This window comes from Lepisma saccharinum, chromosome 21, assembly GCF_977018435.1.
Source record: "Lepisma saccharinum chromosome 21, izLepSacc3.1, whole genome shotgun sequence".
Lineage (NCBI taxonomy): Eukaryota > Metazoa > Arthropoda > Insecta > Zygentoma > Lepismatidae > Lepisma > Lepisma saccharinum.
In genome coordinates this window covers 40,290,268-40,311,327 of record NC_139249.1, presented here as the reverse complement: position 1 = coordinate 40,311,327, position 21,060 = coordinate 40,290,268, and the positions used below count along the sequence as shown (strand labels likewise).

The following is a 21,060-nucleotide window of genomic DNA, read 5'->3' as shown; positions in this document are numbered from 1 at the left end:
GTGAGCTACAAATTGTCCATCATGTTTCAGAGATCGAAAATATAGGAAAAAGTACCGAAACATGTTGTTTCATGTAAACTAAATTAGCAAATATGTAAAATATGTAATATCCTGGCCAATATGTGAAAATAAGTAACATACAACGTAAGTAAAATCATGTCAGTTACATAAATCGTTGACATTTTACTGTTCACGTTATGTACATCTAGAAAGGAATAGAATATGAATTACATACAAATCTGGGCTCTGTTCATGATTGCCGAAATGTTTTCTTTGTAGTGTCACGAAGTCTTCTCAGTTCCTGAAAAAATAGTCTTAAAAATCAGCATACTTATGTTCCGGAATTATATCGAACATCAATATCATTAACCTACACACAACACTTATTGAAATATCCCTTACCATCTCGTAACATGTTTTCTGGAAGGTATAATAAGCTCTTAAATATAAATAAAAAGTTAGTTAACTTCTGTAATTGTTTGTAATTTATAAAATGTTTTTGAGCCTTTATGTCTTGTCTTCCAAAGAAATCTCTTCTGAAACTTCGGGAAAGATGGCTTGAAAATCGACTCCAAAAGAAGAGGAGGAAGTAACTCTATTAAGATTGACTAATAAGGGATTACGAAGACAAAAATGCATCCAGCCTATTTACGAACGGATTTTCAACCAAAGAGATTAAGAGAATTCCCCCAGTCTATTGAAGAACGGAATTTGAAACAAAGAGAGAAAGAGAATTCCCCCAGCCTATTGAAGAACGGAATTTGAAGCAATGAGAGGAAGAGAATTCCCCCAGCCTATGTAAGAACGGAATTTGAAACAAAGAGAGGAAGAGAATTCCCCCAGTCTATTGAAGAACGGAATTTGAAACAAAGAGATTAAGAGAATTCCCCCAGTCTATTGAAGAACGGAATTTGAAACAAAGAGAGAAAGAGAATTCCCCCAGCCTATTGAAGAACGGAATTTGAAGCAATTGAAGGAAGAGAATTCCCCCAGCCTATGTAAGAACGGAATTTGAAACAAAGAGAGGAAGAGAATTCCCCCAGCCTACGTAAGAACGGAATTTGGAACAAAGTGAGGAAGAGAATTCCCCCAGCCCACGTAAGAACGGAATTTGAAACAAAGAGAGGAAGAAAATTCCCCAAGCCTATGGAAGAACGGGATTTGAAGCAAAGAGAGGAAGAGAATTCCCCCAGCCTACGTAAGAACGGAATTTGAAACAAAGAGAGGAAGAGAATTCTCCCAGCCTATGGAAGAACGGAATTTAGAACAAAGTTAGGAAGAGAATTCCCCCAGCCTACGTAAGAACGTAATTTAGAACAAAGTTAGGAAGAGAATTCCCCCAGCCTACGTAAGAACGGAATTTAGAACAAAGAGGGGAAGATAATTCCCCCAGCCTACGTAAGAACGGAATTTGAAACAAAGAGAGGAAGAGAATTCCCCCAGCCTACGTAAGAACGGAATTTAGAACAAAGAGGGGAAGATAATTCCCCCAGCCTACGTAAGAACGGAATTTGAAACAAAGAGAGGAAGAGAATTCCCCCAACCTACGTAAGAACGGAATTTGAAACAAAGAGAGGAAGAGAATTCCCCCAGTCTACGTAAGAACGGAATTTGAAACAAAGAGAGGAAGAGAATTCCCCCAGCCTACGTAAGAACGGAATTTGAAACAAAGAGAGGAAGAGAATTCCCCCAGCCTACGTAAAAACGGATTTTAAAGCGACTGGACAAAAAATCTACTCAGCCGAAAACCCCTTGCATTTCTGTGGAAAAGTATTCTAACAGAATCTAACGGGCGAATTTTCTGAAAATCCGAGAATAAGAGGAACCAAGAGAAACTAATTCCATCCAGTTTGAATAAAGAAATGTAATGAATACTAATTTTGTCATATTGAATTAGAAAATATTATATTGTACCTATCCTGTATGTAAATCAATTATGAAATATACTTATAACCGTAACCGTGTTCAGATCATTGTTTCATTATAAATATTCAAAAGAATATTATTTATGATGTAAGAAAGTTTGTTTTTCTTAAAATAATTATTCAGCGTTATTTTTAAAGTACATTTACTTTTAATTTTGCAGAGTTCAATTCGAATCAATAATTTTGAAACACAATTTTATACAGGGGGACCAAAAATATGTTACCACTGAAATGGATATGTCGAGGTTACGTTTAGTATATTTTTACCTAGGTATTTATTTTCACTTTCATTTACATATATGTATCTCTGTAGGTATGTGAATGGTACAAAGAGTATCTCAAGGATGCAGTGCAGTTCAGTTCCGTTCCATTCATTCGTTAAACACCTTCAACTCATTAAACTGATCTTCCCTTCAAATTGCCATATAAGTGGTAACATCTTCTTGGCCCTCCCTGTATAGATCGTAATTTCGTAAAGACGAATGTGAAGTAACTATGATTGTAGATAAGTTCTCTAAATGGTATGTATGTTACGCTGCATTATTACATTTCATTGTTAAATTTGTGATGAACTAGCTGTACGTCTTGATATATTTGTATATGCTCAACACTTCCTTTACACTGAAGTACTTTTACAATGTAATCCTATGTAAAATTGTATTATTAAACTTTGCATTAATGTACGTAAGAACATTATGTTTATCCTAATGCTCAATGTTATTCTTCTTAATAGTGATATCTTCTTTTCTGTGTATCTTTTCTGTTATAGTTTGGACGACAATTTCTACTGGAATAAATGTGTTTCTGACTTTTACACTACACGTTTTTTGTTTCTGGGTATTAAAAATATTGATTGGATTTACAAATACAGGGTTTTCGTAAATGATTGTCGGGGTTACAAACAAGCACTGTACTTTACGTAATAAAGGTAGATACATGCATTTTTTTGCAAAATGTTAGAAAACTCACCAAGTTTTTATGACAAAGTCACAAATGTTCCATGTGCTCGCCTCGCGATATCCTGCAGATATCTAAGCGATAGTCCATTTCCTGCCACACTCGGGATAGCATATCACGTGTAACACTGTTGATGGAATTCGTTATGCGTGTTTTCAGTTCCTCGATGGTAGTGGGTAATGGAGGATAGTAAACGGTATCTTTTACGTATCCCCAGAGAAAAAAATCGCAAGGAGAAAGGTCAGGGGAACGAGGCGGCCATGATAAAAGGTTTTCATCCTCATCACTCCCGCGCCCAATCCAACGTTTTGGTAATTTTCTGTTGAGCAATGATCGCACTTCACAGTGGAAATGAGGTGGGGCTCCATCCAATTGCATGATGAAGGTGTTAGAATCTTCTTCCACTTGAGGAAATAGCCACTCATTCAACATATCCAGGAATGTCAATCCTGTAACCGTTTTCTCCATGAAGAAGAATGGACCGTACACCTTTTCTCGTGACACAGCACAAAAAACATTCACTTTAGGCGAGTCCCGAACCAATTCAACAAACTGATGAGGATTTTCCGTTCCCCATATGCGCACATTGTGTGTGTTTACTTTTCCACTTAGGTGGAATGTAGCCTCGTCAGTGGAAACGAAATTCTCGATGAAATTGTCATCGTCAGTCATGAGATTTTGCATATCGCTGGCGAACGTTTCCCGTACATGACGGTCGTTAAGTGTTAGCTTTTGATGCAGACTTAGGCGGTATGGTTTCATGTTGAGCCGTTTTCGTAGAACACTCCATAATGTTGTCTTCGGTATGTTTAGTTCCTTGGATACAGCAGGAATCGATTTCTTCGGGCTCCGTAGATAGGTTTCACGAACACGCTCCACATCATGTTCCGGCACTGATGGTCGACCACTGCTTTTGTTTTTGCAAATGCAACCTTTTTCCTTGAACTGTGCATACCACCTTCTAATCGAATTGTCTGATGGTGCATCTTTCCGATATCGCGCACGAAAATGTCGCTGCACAACTGTAACGGACCTCGTTGCGTGATATTCAAGGACACAGAACGCCTTCTCACTAGCAATATCCGCCATTTTGGAAAACTGCCGCCTAGCGGCAGAATCTGGAAACATAGGTCTATGAAACAAATAAGGAACAAAACTTGTTGAGTTTCTCAAGAATATGGTGCATTTGTGTTCACCGTGTCATTCACCCAAATCGGTTACAACAATGAGGAAACCCCGACAATCATTTACGAAAACCCGGTATTTATTTATATATTCGTTTTAGTATTACCTGCTGCCATCTATCATTAAAATATTAAACCATTTGTTGATACATTCGTTTGTTCAGAATTTCTTGTTTTTCTTTTTAAGAATATAAGTAAATTGGAACTGCTTTTCTTTTATCTAATTGATACTAATCAGAATATTGGCACATCACGAATTTTGTGTTTTGAGATTTTTTCAACAAATGTACGCGAGCTTCAAATAATTTTGGCAGCCGTTAAGCAGATCCGGATTTTAACAGAGGTCTCGTTCTGGGCCTTCATTGAGATAAGAAAATGTTTTCATTGAGGTTCTCGAATGTACAAGGCACGTACTGTAAGTCGTGAGCCTTGTTCGATTACTCTCATCCCTTGACCATTACGATTGAAACCACACGTATGGCAGGTACAGCTGGCTATCTGTTATCTACTACTGTATAAACCACATGCTGGCGCATGCGTACTTTCGCTGTCAGTGTTGTCGGTATTAGAAATATGGCGTTCACAGACATTTCGTTTCGTTAACGTGCTATTGTGGAATTTGTTGTTAGTAAAAACATTGGAGCTCCAGAAATTCATCAGTGTTTACAGAACTTCTATGGGTTACAGTACAGTGAATAGGTGGGTGAAACATTTTAGAGATGGTAACACTGATATTGCTTATAAGCCTCGTAGTGGCAGATCTAAAACAGCTTCCACGCTCAACAACACGGACCGAATCTAAAGTGACAGGAGGATAACTGTAAGAGAATTGCACATCATCTGAACATTGGACACAGTGCTATACAAGATATTATAAAGACTTGTTTATCACAAGATTTGTTCAAGACAGGTGCCAAGGCTTCTGACAAATTACCATAAACAAACACGTTCATCATCTGCTCCCCGTACAGAAAATTGAAACAACGAGCTTGGAGCTAATGTCCCACCCTACCTACACCCCAGACCTAGCCCCGTCCGACTTTCACTTGTTTTCTCCGTTTATGAACAGCATTCGGGGTTCCAAGTGTGAGCTGAATTGTGAGATTCACCGATTGTTACGTCGTGCCGAAACGGGCCTCTACAAGAGTGGTATCTTTTAGCTGCCACTACAGTGGCGGAAATGTGTTGACCGATCTGAATGTTATGTGGAAAAGTAACAATAAGGTCCAAATTATTTATTTGTATATTAAAAATAGCGGTTTCTAACTTTAAGTAATACCACTTAGCTCATTACCTTCGGCACATACCTTGTACTATTGAGGAACATCGATATTGGTGAATACTTTTCACATCTCCTTTTCAATTGGTTCCTGTATGATGTACTTGTAAGCCTTGTTCTTGTGTGTGTGATTTCTTATCTATACTTACACAAGACATACAAACACGTAGGTTCAAATGAAACAATACAACTTTAATGCATGGAAGCTATTCACGTACATCTTACACACTGTTACTATGACAACCAATCAATAACATGCTATAAAATACAAATTCTTCTTCTTCCTCTTATCATGCGTCTATCATTTCCTGCTGGAGTCTCTTTTTTTTGTTTTAAGTACTGGTCTCACCGAATTATTCTATCTTTATCTTAAGTTGTGTAACAATTTGTGTTAAATACTCAAATTGAGTTTTATAAACCCACTCAAAAATACTATTTATATGCATATTTACATATTTTAATTTACTACATTTAACCAATCAATGTGCTAGCTTTAAGTTTTTCGAAAATCGAACAATAAAAAAATATGGACAATGTAACATGGTATTTCATTCAATTAGACATCAACTATTACACATTCATTCAAACTATTTTCGGGGGATTATGATGAACGATTTTAGGGGTGGTCTTGAGTGATGGGCACCCCTGTTTAGGGAATAAGGCAGAGCAAGTATAGTGTTCTGTAAAGCTAAGAAAGAGTTACTTTCGGTAGACACGCTGTCGTAATTAAATACTTTGTGGGGATTACGATATGGTTTGAGGGCGCGAATGATGTTTTTTTTTGGGGGGGACATGATATGATCTGGGGGGACGCATGACATGAATTTTGGGGGGAATGCGCCATTGGCTTTGGGTGGGGGGGGGATGGGCACCTCTGCTCTCCATGAAGGAAATAATATCCTGCAATGTTGTCTTCATACTTGGGATTTTCACTAGCAGCCGTGAGTGGTAACTTGCATTAAGCAAAGTCTAAGGAAAAAACTAAAAGCACAACACTATAACAAAGCAACAAAACAGCACCATAACACAACAAAGAAGTAACACAACACAACTAGTTAAAAAAATGAACCCGGCACGTGGTTATGGCGCAAAAATAACGAGAGGCGCGTTGCAACTACAAGAAATGTAAAGAAAATGTGGCAACAACGTCTGAGTGCACGCGCTTATCGGGAGCGGTTTGGCTATTGTTAGCTATTGTCAACTATTGTTGCCAGTGTTAAGTTTCATGAAAGGGTTGCCGATGGGGACATAATAAACGCGCGGACTTTATCATGTGTCATCATCTCCTCCTGGAGTCTTTTTTTGTTTCAAGTGCTGGTCTCATATCTATCAGAAGATCTTCTAAGTCAATTCGATCTTCTGAGTGTCGCGTGCCCAGCGTCTGTATTTGGTTGGTTTTGGTTATCTCTTCTTCCCTCTGCATCCTTAGGTCTATTGGTAGCTCTTTTAGCTAGAGTCAAGAACTGGTTCAGACCGAGAGGATCGACTTCATCTTTCTCACACTGAACAGGTCCGCTGCGTGCTGCTCCACGGTCCGTGCCACTGAATTCCTTTTCTGGGACAAATCTGTTTGTTTTCATTATTTTCTACAAATCATCTCCATACACATCCTTGTCCAGATCTCTTGATGATCTGTAAGTATGTTGGCCCAGATTTCCTGCCTCCCTCCAAGGTTTATCATACGCGTTGTACGCTTCGACATCTCCGTAACCACTGTCCATCCGCTTTGATTGGTTGAACAGCCTCTGGTCAAACTGAGTGTTTTCACTGCACATGCTCTTAGCTGGCATTACAAGGGCAATCTTTTCACTAATGTCCCTCTCCCTGTCTCTCTGGAGCTTCGATCTTTTATCAGGATCTGCTCTGGCCAAATTTATTTTTCGTTGTCTACCTTTATGTCTCATATAGTAGTTGGTCACGTTCCCTTGATTCGTCATCCTTATCTGCCATTGCCTATGTTCGACTTAAAGGTCTCTCTTCTCTCGGCTTCTGAGCCTACTGCCTCAAATGCTCCTCTTTCTTCTCCTTTTCTTTCTGGACAAGTTTCTTCTCCAGCTGCGCTCTCAAACCTTTACTTTCCTTTATTTTAGTATTAATATCTGTGTTATAATTTCGTCCGGACCCCGTATTTGTCAACATTGTGTTACATTCTGCTAACAAGTTCCTCCAATCTGGATGAATACTGTCGAGCCATGAACGTCCAATCAACGGATAACGCAGTTCTTCTTCACACAATATAACCGGTAATTTATACAATACATCATTCAATGATAAATCAATGAAAGCTTGACTTTTCAACTTCAAAGTATTATTATTCACACCTCGTAACATTAGGGTAGGGAATTGTGTTCGCCGATGAGGAAACATTTTTTTGAAAGACTTGCAATTGAACAGTGTAACTGTAGATCCAGTATCTAGTTCTCATTGTGCAATTCGTTTATCAATACACAGATCAACTATGCAAGGTTCCGCTGCCACAAGAACATTAGTGCCATCTACAACTTTGTTTTTGGCTTGAAACTAACGCTCCTTGCTTTTGAACGAGTGAGCGTAGCATCTTCCACTTGTGAATTGTCTGTGGTTGATGAAATAGTGCAAGTATTATCTTCTGACGGATGAGAATCACTAACTTCAACGTGCGATAAAGACAAACCATGAAATTCGTTATGTATGTTTTGTTCACTAACAATAACGTCTAAAGGTTTAATATTAGACTTAAAAGTTTGATCCGAGGTAATTGTCTTACTCGTAAGTTCATGGTTGCTTTTCTTATACTTCCATTTTACATGCCAATGACCTTTCTTTTTTTGCAAAATGGACATATCGAATATCTTGCTGCACAATGTCCGAGATCATGCCTTCTGGAGCATCTATCACATTCTTCGGTGCTTTTATAACTTCTATTCAGAGGATTAACGAAGTTCTTTTTTTGTGCTTGCGAGGACTGGAAACATGGTTTAAATTTCTGTGTCCCAGCAAATGCAACTAGATTAGGACTACATTCTTTTTCACGATGTACGAACATTTGTGTTTCCCGTTCAATTAATTCCATTTGAAGCACAACATCTTAACATTTGCTGGAGTCAATGTAGGTTCAGAAAGTAATTTCTTTCTAACGGCGTCAGACCGGACGCCTACAATTATTTGCTCTACAATGCCTTGCTGTAAGTACTGGCCAAAACTACATTTACATATTTGTTTATTTTCTGGCCATAATGTTTAAGCAGATTGTCCTTGAGGATCGAATACGTTTGACGTTCGACTGGTTCAGGTTCAAGGATAGTTTTCAACACTTTAAATGTTTCAGACCCTATAACTGCAATCTGTATGGGTACTTTTCTGACTTCATTAACATCATGAGCCAAACAAGATTGTTCAAACCTCGTTAAATAATCTTCTATTTCTTCCAATCTGGCCGGAACTCAGAGAATAAATTCAAACCGAACATATTCATAATTGTGGACAACTTAATATCACAATATCGTAGACACAATCCGTATCACATGATTTAAACTTTGTTCTTGTACAATTATTGTAATCTACGCCGTAGACACAATTTGTATCGCACTGATTTGAACCTTGCCCTTGTGCTATTATTGTAAATAATACACAAACCGTGTAATCTTGGTTCTTACCGAAGAAATTGACCAATCAGACACAATTTCTTCTTGCATAAACCTATGCTGGAATGATGATCGTCGCGAACTCTTCGTGACGTCTTCATCCATACTTCTTCTTACGAAGAATCACCAAGAATATCCTGTACGACTGCGCCATAGATGTAAGCCTTGTTCTTTACTTTCGAAGACCTAAAAACTCGGTAAAAAAATAAATCTGCTTCGAATTCCTTCTAGAACATTCAGGCGAATCTTCGTGTGGTTTGATTTCCCTAGTGTCTAGAGGCTTACATAGCCACGATACGATTGCAAATATCTAGACAACAACAAAAGTAAACCACACGAGGACTGACGTGAATGCTCTGGAAGGAATTCCAAGCAAATATAATTTCTCACATTTTCGGATATCATAGCGCTTTATAAAAGTAAAGGAAACTTCGAAAACGGCTTTGTTGGCGTCGGCAAATGGTCCAGCTTAGTCTTAAGTACTTCTCTAAATTATCACCCATTTTTTTCCATAAGTTACTTATGAACTTTGTCAAAAAGTGTCCGAAAGAAAAACCTATACTTACACCTATATAGGCCTATGGAGATTTTGTTGGAATTGGAGATTGTGAGAAGATGAGAGTAATTTCTTTTTCAACTCAGTCCCGTCTCGAATTTTGAGACGAGTTACGTCTTTTAAAACTTGAGACGACAATGAGTCCAAACATTTCGACACTTTTTGTGACAAGATCGACGAGAGCTACTCTCTCTTTCTCTCTCTAAGAAAATCTAAGCATTAATAATTCAAATAATTAATATCCCTAATTCGTAGCTACGTGAAGTTAATGCTGTTCACGTTTCCTGTAAACACACGTTTTCTGACATAACTGAAGAGAAAGCGTTAGGTATACAAGTCTTATTTAAAAAAGGTGTTTATTGACCCTGCGTTAAATTTTAAAATCATCATAAGCGCTATAACTTTAGATTCTGCTATTGGTGTACGCAAAGGGGAAATTTTGAGAATATCAAAATTGTTACATGAAAGCAGTAAATATTTCGGATAAACCAAAGTAATAAATGCAAACTCGTCTTAAAATGACACCAGATAACCATTCTTGTCTTTGAATAACTCTTAAAATGAAACCCTGTTCCATAAAATCACACCTTTATAATTCCAACCCCTCGAAAAAATCCTGTGTATGCTAGTAGATTCCGCATGTAGTCTTGTGCATTGAAATATAAATCACACACATTTTGTATGTTTTACGACACAAAGATGTCGTATATTGACATCTTTACGCTTGCACGAACGAATCCTCTGGTCACACAGCGACGAATCCTTTGGAAAATAGCCTGTCCCCGTGGTAGAGTGGTTAGCAAATCTTCGCAAATTAGCCAAAAGTGGAACAAAAAGCGAAGTAAAATAAAGCAAATCAATCAATCAATCAAACCTTTGGAAAATAATTGTAAAAAATGTTTGTATCTTTGAACATACGACTGTCAGTTCCAGCAGAAGCTAGTAGTATTATAACTTGACCATTTGCATATTAACAAAACAGCTTAGCGTATTTATAAGCACAATACAACTTTTCCCATGTGTAAAAACTGGTTATGAATTGTTGTTATGGAATACTGCTTGAATGCTGAAAAAGTCACATCAAATTTCATAATGTAATCTGGCTACAGGTAAATCACAATTTTGAAAGTCTTATATATTCAGAGACAAGAATTAAGAGCTCTTTTATGATACAACAGAAATAAGTAAAAACATCAGTAATGCATGTTTCCGCAGTTGAAAAATTGAGTTGTAAGGGCATTCCTATTTAGAAATGAGGTATTAATTTCACAATTACGTAATATTATATTTTTTTTCACGATTCAATAACTAATCATGTTACAAATTATTCATAAATTATCACGTAATTATTTCTACCAGTTTTCACTAAAATATACATATATTTATTTTTTTCGAATTAAGTGAATCATACGATGTTTCATGTCAATCTCGTATCATGTTACGCGATGCAATTAAAGTGACGGAGATAATCAGAATCAGAAAAATACAAATATGTAAAAGAAAAATTTTCCGCTACCGGATTCGGAATTACAACTTTGAGATTATAAAGCAAAAACGATACCACTGCGCTAATTTGCTACAACAAGACATGTGTGTTATGAATGATACATATATTTTCTATTGTTTTTAGGTTTGAACTAGGAATCGAAATACACTGATTTCACAACTTACATTTGATTTCAATTACGAAACTTGACTTTGCACGTTATTTTGTTTAATGTGTGATACTAATTGTGGAAAGCTATTGCTCAAAACATTAATTCAGAACATCTATAATGCTGAAGCGTGGCCTCGGATTGCACCTTATATAGCTTGCATATCTATCTCAAAATAAGAAATTTCAACCCCCTTAAAGTGAAAACCTCTAAAGATTTTTAGTAATTACGAACCATAAATGAACTGTCACATCAAGATATAAGCATTTCTGTGCTCCATTTCAATTTTTTACTTTGTGCACTTTTTTGATATGTGGGTAATGCAACACTTCTACGTGTACTTTCGGGGGTTAGATTCACTGGATCCCACGATTCGTCATCAGATCACATGCATTTTGAATAAACAAGCTTACTCACCAACCTTATATAATTCTAATAATCTTGGTTCAAAGTATCAATATTTTACTACCTATGGACACAATTTGCTCACAACTGGACAATCGTTTTAATAGCATGAAAGCAGTTGTAGACACACAGAACGTGATACAACCTTCTTTTTGTCAAGTTCCATAGACACTGAGCTTCGCAACGAACCTGGAAATATTGCAAAATCATTTCCAAGCCTTTATTTCAGTCTTAAATACTATCAGTTAGTACTTTCAAGCGCAAGATTCAGAACATGAATAATGCGAAAGAGCTTGCTGATCTCATTGTGATATACGAGGGTCACTATTTATATTTTGAGCCTAACAATGAAAAAAACAGGAATTTGGCATTGAAAACTGCTTTATTGTTTTTCGAAGTATTCTCCTTTATGGTCAATACACTTTTGCATTCGTTCGAACCATTTGTCAAAGCAGTTTTTCCAATCTTCTTGAGACACCTCCATAATATGGTTTTTGAACGCATCAACGGCGTCTTCCGCCGACGAAAATCGTTGTCCACGCAATTTATTTTTGACATTCGGGAACAAGAAGAAGTCATTGGGTGCCGAATCAGGACTGTACGGCGGATGACCCATCAATTCGATTTTTTGACTGTTCATAAAGTCGGTTGTTAGACGAGATGTGTGACAGCTGGCATTGTCTTGATGAAGAATGATCCGACGGCGTTTGTTTGTTTTCCGTATTTGACCGAAGACCTCTGGCAAACAAATTGTTGTGTACCATTCAGAGTTGACCGTTCTACGTTCCTCTAAAGGCACAGTTGCCACATGACCAGTTTTCCCGAAAAAATAAGCGACAATTTGTTTCGATGTGCTTCGAGCGAGAACAACTTTTGTTGGATTGGGTTCATCTTGAAACACCCATACAGTCGACTGCTGTTTACGTTCCGGCTCATATGCATATATCCATGATTCGTCACCTGTTACAATCTTATATACGTCTTTTGAAGCACCACGATTGTATTTATTGAGCATTTGTTTGCACCAATTGACGCGAGCGTCTTTTTGAGTTTTTGTCAAATTGTGTGGGATCCAACGAGAACATACCTTTCTCACAGCTAAATTATCATGTAATATTTTATATATGCTGATGGAACTAATGCCTATGGTTGCCTCAATCTCACAGTATGTCACATGACGATCTTGCAGTATTAGGTTTTGCACAGCATCAATGTTTTCTTGAACAACAACTGATTTTGGACGACCTTCGCGAATCTCGTCGGTGAGCGAATGGCGGCCACGATTAAATTTGTTATACCAGCGTTTCACAGTGGCAAAGGATGGGGCATCATCGCCAAATGTCGAAGTAAGTTGATCGATGCACTCTTGTCTTGATAATCACGTCGAAAATCGTAAAAAATCATCGCACGAAAATGTTCACGAGTTAATTCCATTTTATTCTTGTCGCGCAATCTCCAAGGCAACATAAACAACACAAATTAAGCTATTTACAAAACATTTGAAGTACGTTATGGTTAAAAATGTGTCGCCGCGGTGGCTCAGTCGGTAACGCGTCTGACTACCATGCTAAAGGTCCCGGGTTCGATCCCGGCCGGTTCAAATACGGGAACGTTTCTAACGGTGGAAGCGGTCCCGGCGCCCAAGCGTCGAATAACATGGGTACCTGGAGGAAACCCTGGGGGGTAAAGGCGGTCAGGGGCGTGATGCTGATCACATCACCCCTACTGACGACCGGATCAAGAAAGTGTGGGGCGTTACCCCCACACCCCCTATACGCCTTCATGGCGTGGTGCTATGCACAGGGGAACACTTTACCTTTATCTTTTATGGTCAATAATACCAGACGATCCCTTGCAAACGTCAAATCGCGCCTAACTTCAATCAGTGTTGCCAAGGCTCAAAATATAAATAGTGACCCTCGTATAGTTAGTTCATTTATTTCCAGTTACCCTAACGTTTGCATGGCTTGTTACATGTATCTTACTGTCTCTGTCACAGTAGCAAAAGCAGGGACATCGTTTTCTAATTATAAGAACCTATTTACGCAGTACTATGTGTTAGGAATGCCTTAGTGGTCTGGCTTTACTGAATTGAAAATGACAGAGCCAAAAACATCAATTTTAACGAAGTAATCTATACTTTTGCAGAACTAAATCAAGAAAAATATAATTTAAGTCTAACATTGTAAATGGTAAATAAATAATTAATAATATAAGCATTGTAATAACGATTAATCTTCATTTGCTAATGAGTAAAGAATGTATTGTACTTCGCAGTATCTATTTTATTGGTTATTTTGCACACACTCTTGTTTACGGTATTATATTAGTCTCTAGCTCTTGTAAAAAAAATAAACACATTTTTAATCATACGAGAATTATTTTTGTTTACCACTATGGTTCCTGTATTTGTGTTTGTTTATATTTATGTTCAAATTAAGAATTCTTTGTATTAGTAGATCCAGCCACTATAATAGCAGTAACTCGGAGCAGGGCTGCTTTTACATGGAATGCCCCCCTACAAATATCCATAATTCCATCGCCTCAAATTGATAGAAGCATGTGGATAATTAGCCGCTTCGGTGGTTAAGCGCGCTGGTCATCGAAAATTGAGGGTTTGAGTGTTGTCCTGGAGATGATCACTTTTGTCCATTCATCAATTTCATCTCATCATCATTAACCTGGGACCTTATCCATAGCCTTGTAATCAAAGGGTCACATGTTCGGTTTCGGTGGAGAATGCCTTAATTGTCCAAACCGGAAGAACCGATGACAATGGAACGTATACTTTTGTTAATTGTCACAAACTCCCACTTGCCTCCACGTGGGAGGAAAATAAATGAATATAGATTAACGAGTTTTTCAATTTGCACTGAAAACGTCATTAATGAAGCTGTCAAAGGATTAGCGGATCGATTCCTATTAAGTGAAAATGCAGTAATTGGGCAAACAACGATGTCTCGATCTCAAGGCTATTGTCAACAGTGTGTAGTGCATTGATCAGTGGTGTAGTTGCCGCCTCCGCAACCCACGGAATGCGAAGGGGGGCGGGGTGTAGGGAACCCGCAAGGTTTTCTCTGCGCTTCTGAAATTTTATATAATTTCAGAAATTCAGCACATAGTGTTGGTTATTTTTTTAAAAAAATACGAAATAGACCAAATTTGAACTCTAAATTCACTGAGGTGAGCAATAAATAGAAACGCCAGATCGTTGAACTTAGAATACATATCAACAGTGTTTCTGCAATTTAAGAGTCAGTGGACACCACAAAGAGCTTCACAACTGTTTTATTTATTTATTTATTTTCATGTGGAAGGTGGTTGAGTGGGCTCCCAGTAACATATCATAAGAAAGTGTCTGCGATAATAAGCAAGGGCGTACTGGCTCAATCAAGAGGCCCTGGCACTGGACCTGTAGGCCCTCAGAAATGCCGTGTTAATTTACTTGTTCGCAGATCCCCTAAAATAGGGAAAACATCCCTCATATCCCACCTTTATAGATACACCGTTTACCGGAATCTTTTAGAGTATAAATTGTCTGCCATTATGAATCCAGTTGGAAGATTCAGTTGGTTGGACAGTCTCTTCTTTATTGACACACAAACAAAACTTTGTAATTCATAAAATTTTACCAATAATATTAGTTTTATGTGTGGTATTTAAAATGCATCTTCCCGCAAATATTTGAAAAAAGGGGGGGCAGTCTTTTCATATTCAAATAAGAACTGAGACAAATTTCCCACATAGTCCATACCAGTTAATTGTTACAGATTATTTTTTTATTTTTAGCTATAGCTAGTGTGACAAGGTAATTCAATTTTGTTTTAATTGTGTAGCTAACTGTTGTACGTTCGTTACCCTCATCGATGATATACGTTGTAGTATTTTCGATAATTTTTTACTAAGGGGCCCCCAATATATTCGATGCAGGGGTGCTCAAGAGCACTGCTCTACGCTACTGGCATTGATCAATAATTAGGTTAAGCACTGTACATTAATTTATCAACTACTAGGCTGATAAGGTTTCGACCTACAGGAAGAAGGGTTTCTGATAAGTAAAATAGAACACATGTAAATTAATTAAGACATTGTGCCATAACTTCGTTCTGCACAAAATTTGTTCCACGCCGAACGGTGATAATCTCAGGAAGAACATGGGTTGGGGGGCTGCTCAGCCAATTCACAATCTCATAAACTCAGGGTTTATAAGATGTATATGGAAGCCCCGGCTAAAACATCATCGCTCCTAACCTCCTCCGACAATACACTATTTCATTGTTTTAGCCACATTTCAAATGTATATTTTCTTTTTATTCTGCGACCCTTTAAAGCAAGAAGCTTTTCCGAAGTGCAGCCTCTTTTACCATGAAGACCCGGGGCTATAGGCCACAAAGCCCCTGTAAATTGTGTCCTGCCTAAGTATAGTATAGTGGTGACTAGGTCGTTGCACTGCATCGTTCTTCTTCATTACGGGCTTCCCCGATGGTACAGTGGTGGCGTCGTCGCCTTGTAATCAAGGGGTCATAGGTTCGATACCCGGTGGAGGCACATAGTGGATCGGATCCCATTTTAAACTGTGCATAGGTCCAGTCCCGATTCGTTTATCGTTGCGCAAAGTGGATTTGAAACAATACTGGAACTTGTATTGACGCCCATAAGGGCTGAGAGAGAGAGAAAGAGAATTGCGACCAAAACCAACAACAAACTTTCAAACCACCTCGATTGCCGAGCGTGCGTGAACCTCATGACGGACTGGTGAGCCTATCACCACTATCACCCTATGATGTCAGGGGTCCCACGTTCGAATCCTGGTTAAGGCAAGAATATTTATGTTTGTCTGTCCTGTTGAAAATTAAAGGAATGAAAGAGAAAAATTCTAGACAAGAAAGTAAACTTGTTAAGAGTAGAAAGAAAAGCGAGTTAAGTGGTCGACTAACAATCTTGTCAACAAAGATTCCTGGCTGGACCTAGATGGTCATTTCTGAATGTTATCTTTAATTTCATCTAGTCAATATTCATCCTCATCGTCACGATTAGCCAAAATGTACAGAAAAGTAGCATAAAAGAAATATACAAAATTATATTTACTGCATACTCTTTTTAAATAGTACGTAAGAATTAACTTGATGTGGCTTCAATTTTTAATTCGATTTTTGTTATTTAGCGTCGAATCGCGACGATGAGTGATGATATGATGAAATTGATGAAGAGACACTAACAATGAACAACATACCCAGTGCGGGATTCGAACCCAGGTCCCCTGGCGTCAAAGGTGATGTAGAATTTGCAGAAATGTTCGTATTGAGAATATTTTCGTTTGATATTAATTTAATACGGTACCGATAGTTTCAGTGTGTGGCACATAGTTGATTATTTTACATTTTTTTCATTTTTGCTAATTCGGTGAATTTTTGTCTTGTCCTCCCCCTTCCCCTCCTCGTCAACTACGGATCTGGAATGAAATTATAATATGCATAACATTTAAGCATGGAGCGAATAATTCGTATCAAGAGTAAGATCAACCTTTTTTCTTTCTTTTCGAATGCGCCTGTCACTTCAAACTCTTGCGATGTCCAATTATTCTTAGGTTTGTGCTTTCATATAATGTATCTTCTCTTTGTACAATGCATTTTTATTTCAGCTTCCAAACGTTTGTCAACACCTTTCCTTTTCTTTCACAATCTTTCTTCCTGTCGTATCGAATGAGTTAAGTGATAAATTCCCGACCTCGTGACAACAGGGTTCGGGTTTGAGTCCTGATCTTGGTATGATGTTCCTTCATCTATTTCGTTTGATTATTATCATTTATCCTTATCACCGCTATTAGCCTACAGAATAAGGAAAAGCGACGTAAAATATGAAAACATCAAAATACCTTTATATTACGATCCTTGAAATTTATTTACCCTAGGACTTACATCAGTTGTTGTAGCAAACACTTGGCTAGATTGTTATTTCTCAAGACACCAATTTTGTTTGTAACCCACTCTCATTGTCTATAGCCTCAGCATTTACGGGACTTACTCATTGATTCTCATTCTCCAAATTGATTAATAAATCCAATTCATTTCCATATTTACTGGAGTCTACCTAACATTCTTGCAACATCTTTTTAGGACTAAGAAGAATATCTCGACAATGATCAGAATATCCCAATGCTTTCTTAGATATACATATCTGATATTGGTCCACATTACACAAGTAAATTCCAAGTAATAAATGTAATCGAGGAGGCACATAGTGGTTTGGATCCCACTTAACTGTTGCTACAGTTCCGATTAGCCGATCTGTTCATAAAATGGACTTACAACAAAAACTAAACCCAACTTAAATAAGGAATGGATATTGATGAAGATTTGGACCATTATTCGCCGATCGGTACATCCAGAAGATTAACATGAACATGTAATACACTTTTCAGAGCAGATGAATAAGTTTAAATAATGTATGATAGCTACTGCTGCAGCTAAAAAATGCTTAATAAAACATCTATTTACAACTATGAATGCAGAAATATGACTAAATTATCGATTTAATCATATTTGTGATGTTTGTATGTCTTCGCCTGGACAGGAAGAACTTTGTCGCAAAAGTTGATTCTCTCTTCCAAACCTATCAACAATGAGCTGACCAGTTAATAATTGAATGGGTAAAGAATCAACAGTTGGATATTTTGAAAACATTTATTTTGTCTTCGTACATGTTCAGCACCTGATGAGTCGAAAGTCCAGTTTCTCTTGCGCTCAGGGACTTTTCTTGTTTCTTGGCATTCTCTCTCTTGACACTGAAATAATAGCAATTCAATGAAAATTAAGTAATTTTTCAGCGCGTGCTGTAATGAGAAATTCATCATAAACAAGTATCTTCTAATTACAAGATAATTTATGCACACAACGTCTAGAGGTATCTTTAATCGTGCCTTTCAATAGACAGAAACTCATACACTGTGTATATTTCCTTTGCCGCTGGGTACAATTCAAGTTGCCATATGCTACTTGGCTTGTCTGCAACTTTTACACACACACACACACACACACACCCACACACATACACAAAAGGTAACATGCAGATTTTTAAGCATATTAAAAACAGTCTAAAATATGTCTACGTATATGTGCACAAATGGACAAGAACATACACCTCGTAAACAAGGGAGAGGCATATGCAAACCTGAATTTGTCCTTATTTTTTATCTACTACGTATATTTAATCATGTATGGTTGCACAAGTTTACTGCATTTTAATACAGACGAATTGCTGATCTTCATAGAATTTCAAGTCTGAGTTAGTGTCTGTAGCTATACCCCATAAATAAGAACTTGGAGAAGTAGGTGCCGTCACACATGAGCCACTGCGAAGGTCTTTCTATCCATCTGCCTCGAGAACTGAGGCCATTTTCAAATTTCTTCTACCATCCCTAAATTTGATGGTGTGGTAAGCATGCATAGAGATATTGAATTTTCATTTACCGTAGAATTTCTATTAGCTCTAGGCTTTAAGAGGGCAATAAACCACTGCTCTTCACTGCTGCAACGGTCTGAAGGAGACGCCATCTTTAAAATTACAAATATGGCGTTTTGAGGTTCACTTGATCAGTGTTGCAACATTGAGGTAGTTTTGTAAATTTTAGTTGGAACCTTGTATAAATTTTAACTATATGTAGTCTATCATACAATTTTTGTCGGACTTTAAGGTTTTCATTTTACTCCCCCTCGCATACATAGACAGATGTAATATTCACATGAAGGCAATTACAAAGATTTGTTGTAGGAGCATTTTAAATTCTACTTCTACCAGGAAACGAACTCAAGGACCCTTTGGTTATAAGGTAGCATGAGCAGATTTTTGTTGTTTGTATTAACAATGATTACAGAAAGGAATATGCTTGGAAAGTCCTCTCCTGAGGCGAAAATATTGAAAACATGGGAAACATTTGACCAAGAATGTTCTCGCTTTGTTTCCATCATTTAACGTTGTTGCCTTGTAGCCAAGAGGCCCCGGATTCGATTTCCGGTGTCGACTTATTGAAGTGTCTAGTAAATCTAGTCCCGAATTATTTTATTTTATTTATTTACTAGCTGCAAAAGGATGTCCGGAACATTTTCTGATCTTTGAAATACAATACTATCAATACTTTTATAATGCGTATTGAAAACCTTTGGGAGGGCTACGTGTCTCCGTTCCCTTCACATTAAATCCGTCAATGATTGCGTGTATTCTATGCAGCCCTATACGTGTGTTATGTGCCAAGATTTGGAGTGGAGTACTGCAAACTAAAATGCTATTTTGGTGATTCAACTGTCAACGTATAAAATAGGATGCTAAAGAGAACACCAATGTATGCAATACAAATAATGAGTCGTGTGTTTAAAATCTTTAACATTAATATCAATGACACTACTTGTATTTCTACGTTTCAATTATTTAATTTCTATTGAATTTGTACTTGTTTCATAAAAGTAGCTATAAAGCAAGAAGACTTACTTGTGCATGCTGCATTCCTTGATCCTGGCTGGCTTCTAATTTGATGCAGATCGTTGCCTAACAACTTTTTTTCTCTTTTCCTTTCTCTCCTTTTTCTACACAATGAATCCACGAACTGGGGTACCACTGTCTAAGAGGTGACTCACCCTACCTCCCACCCTTGGCTCCTTCTGGACCCTGAGGGCTTCTTGAGCCCTTTCAGGTCCAACCTGGCTCTTTAAGTCCTCCTTAGGCTCTTTCAGGGCTCCCCTGAGCCCCTTTGAGGGCCCCCGAGACCCCTTTGAGGCCCAATTTTCCCCTAGGGGGAAAACCAACACTGCAGAAGAGATCCTGGACAATGAGGGAGCCCAGGTCAGAGGGTACCTCCATGCCTTCCGCCCTCCTTCCCACCGAATCCCCCCTCCCCGTGGGAATGAGCCCCCCAGCGTTCCCGGACGCCGTAGTGATGGTGCAGCAGAAGAAGGTCTAGGGATCAACCCTCCGTAGTAAGTGCCGAAAGGGACGAGAGAGGCCCATGCACGCACACTTTCACACACACGTGCATACACACACATTCACGCACATAGACACACGCACAAAAACAAAAAATAAAAGCTGTAACTTAATAACTATGTACTAAGAGGGAAATGGAGGGTGAACTACTTTATGGCGACTCCAGCTGCCATACAACAGCCGGAGATCACCCTTACTGCCTATTGCGGTCTCTAGCCGCTCGAACGGCCGAAGACCACTCTTAAAATCCCATATACTACCTCGGAAATAGCGGTAACACGGAAACCCTGTTGTATGTGGAGATAGTTTATCTGTAACATGTTTATACCCAGCCTCGTCGCCGTTTCCCCGCCTCTTGTTGTCACTTGCAATTACGGTAATGATAATGTAATGACAGAATGATTTTGAAAACTACCCGAGTGATTTTAAAAATACTATAAACTATCCTTATTTTTAACTGAAACCACCTATACTAACATATAATTTAGATAAACTGTATC

At 38.0% G+C, this 21,060-nt stretch overlaps 1 pseudogene; it reads right to left on the bottom strand.

Moving 5' to 3' along the window:
• Positions 1–6,691: 6,691 nt before the first annotated feature.
• Positions 6,692–7,484, bottom strand: LOC146004140 (puff-specific protein Bx42 pseudogene; annotated as a pseudogene).
• Between the last annotated feature and the right edge of the window lie 13,576 nt (positions 7,485–21,060).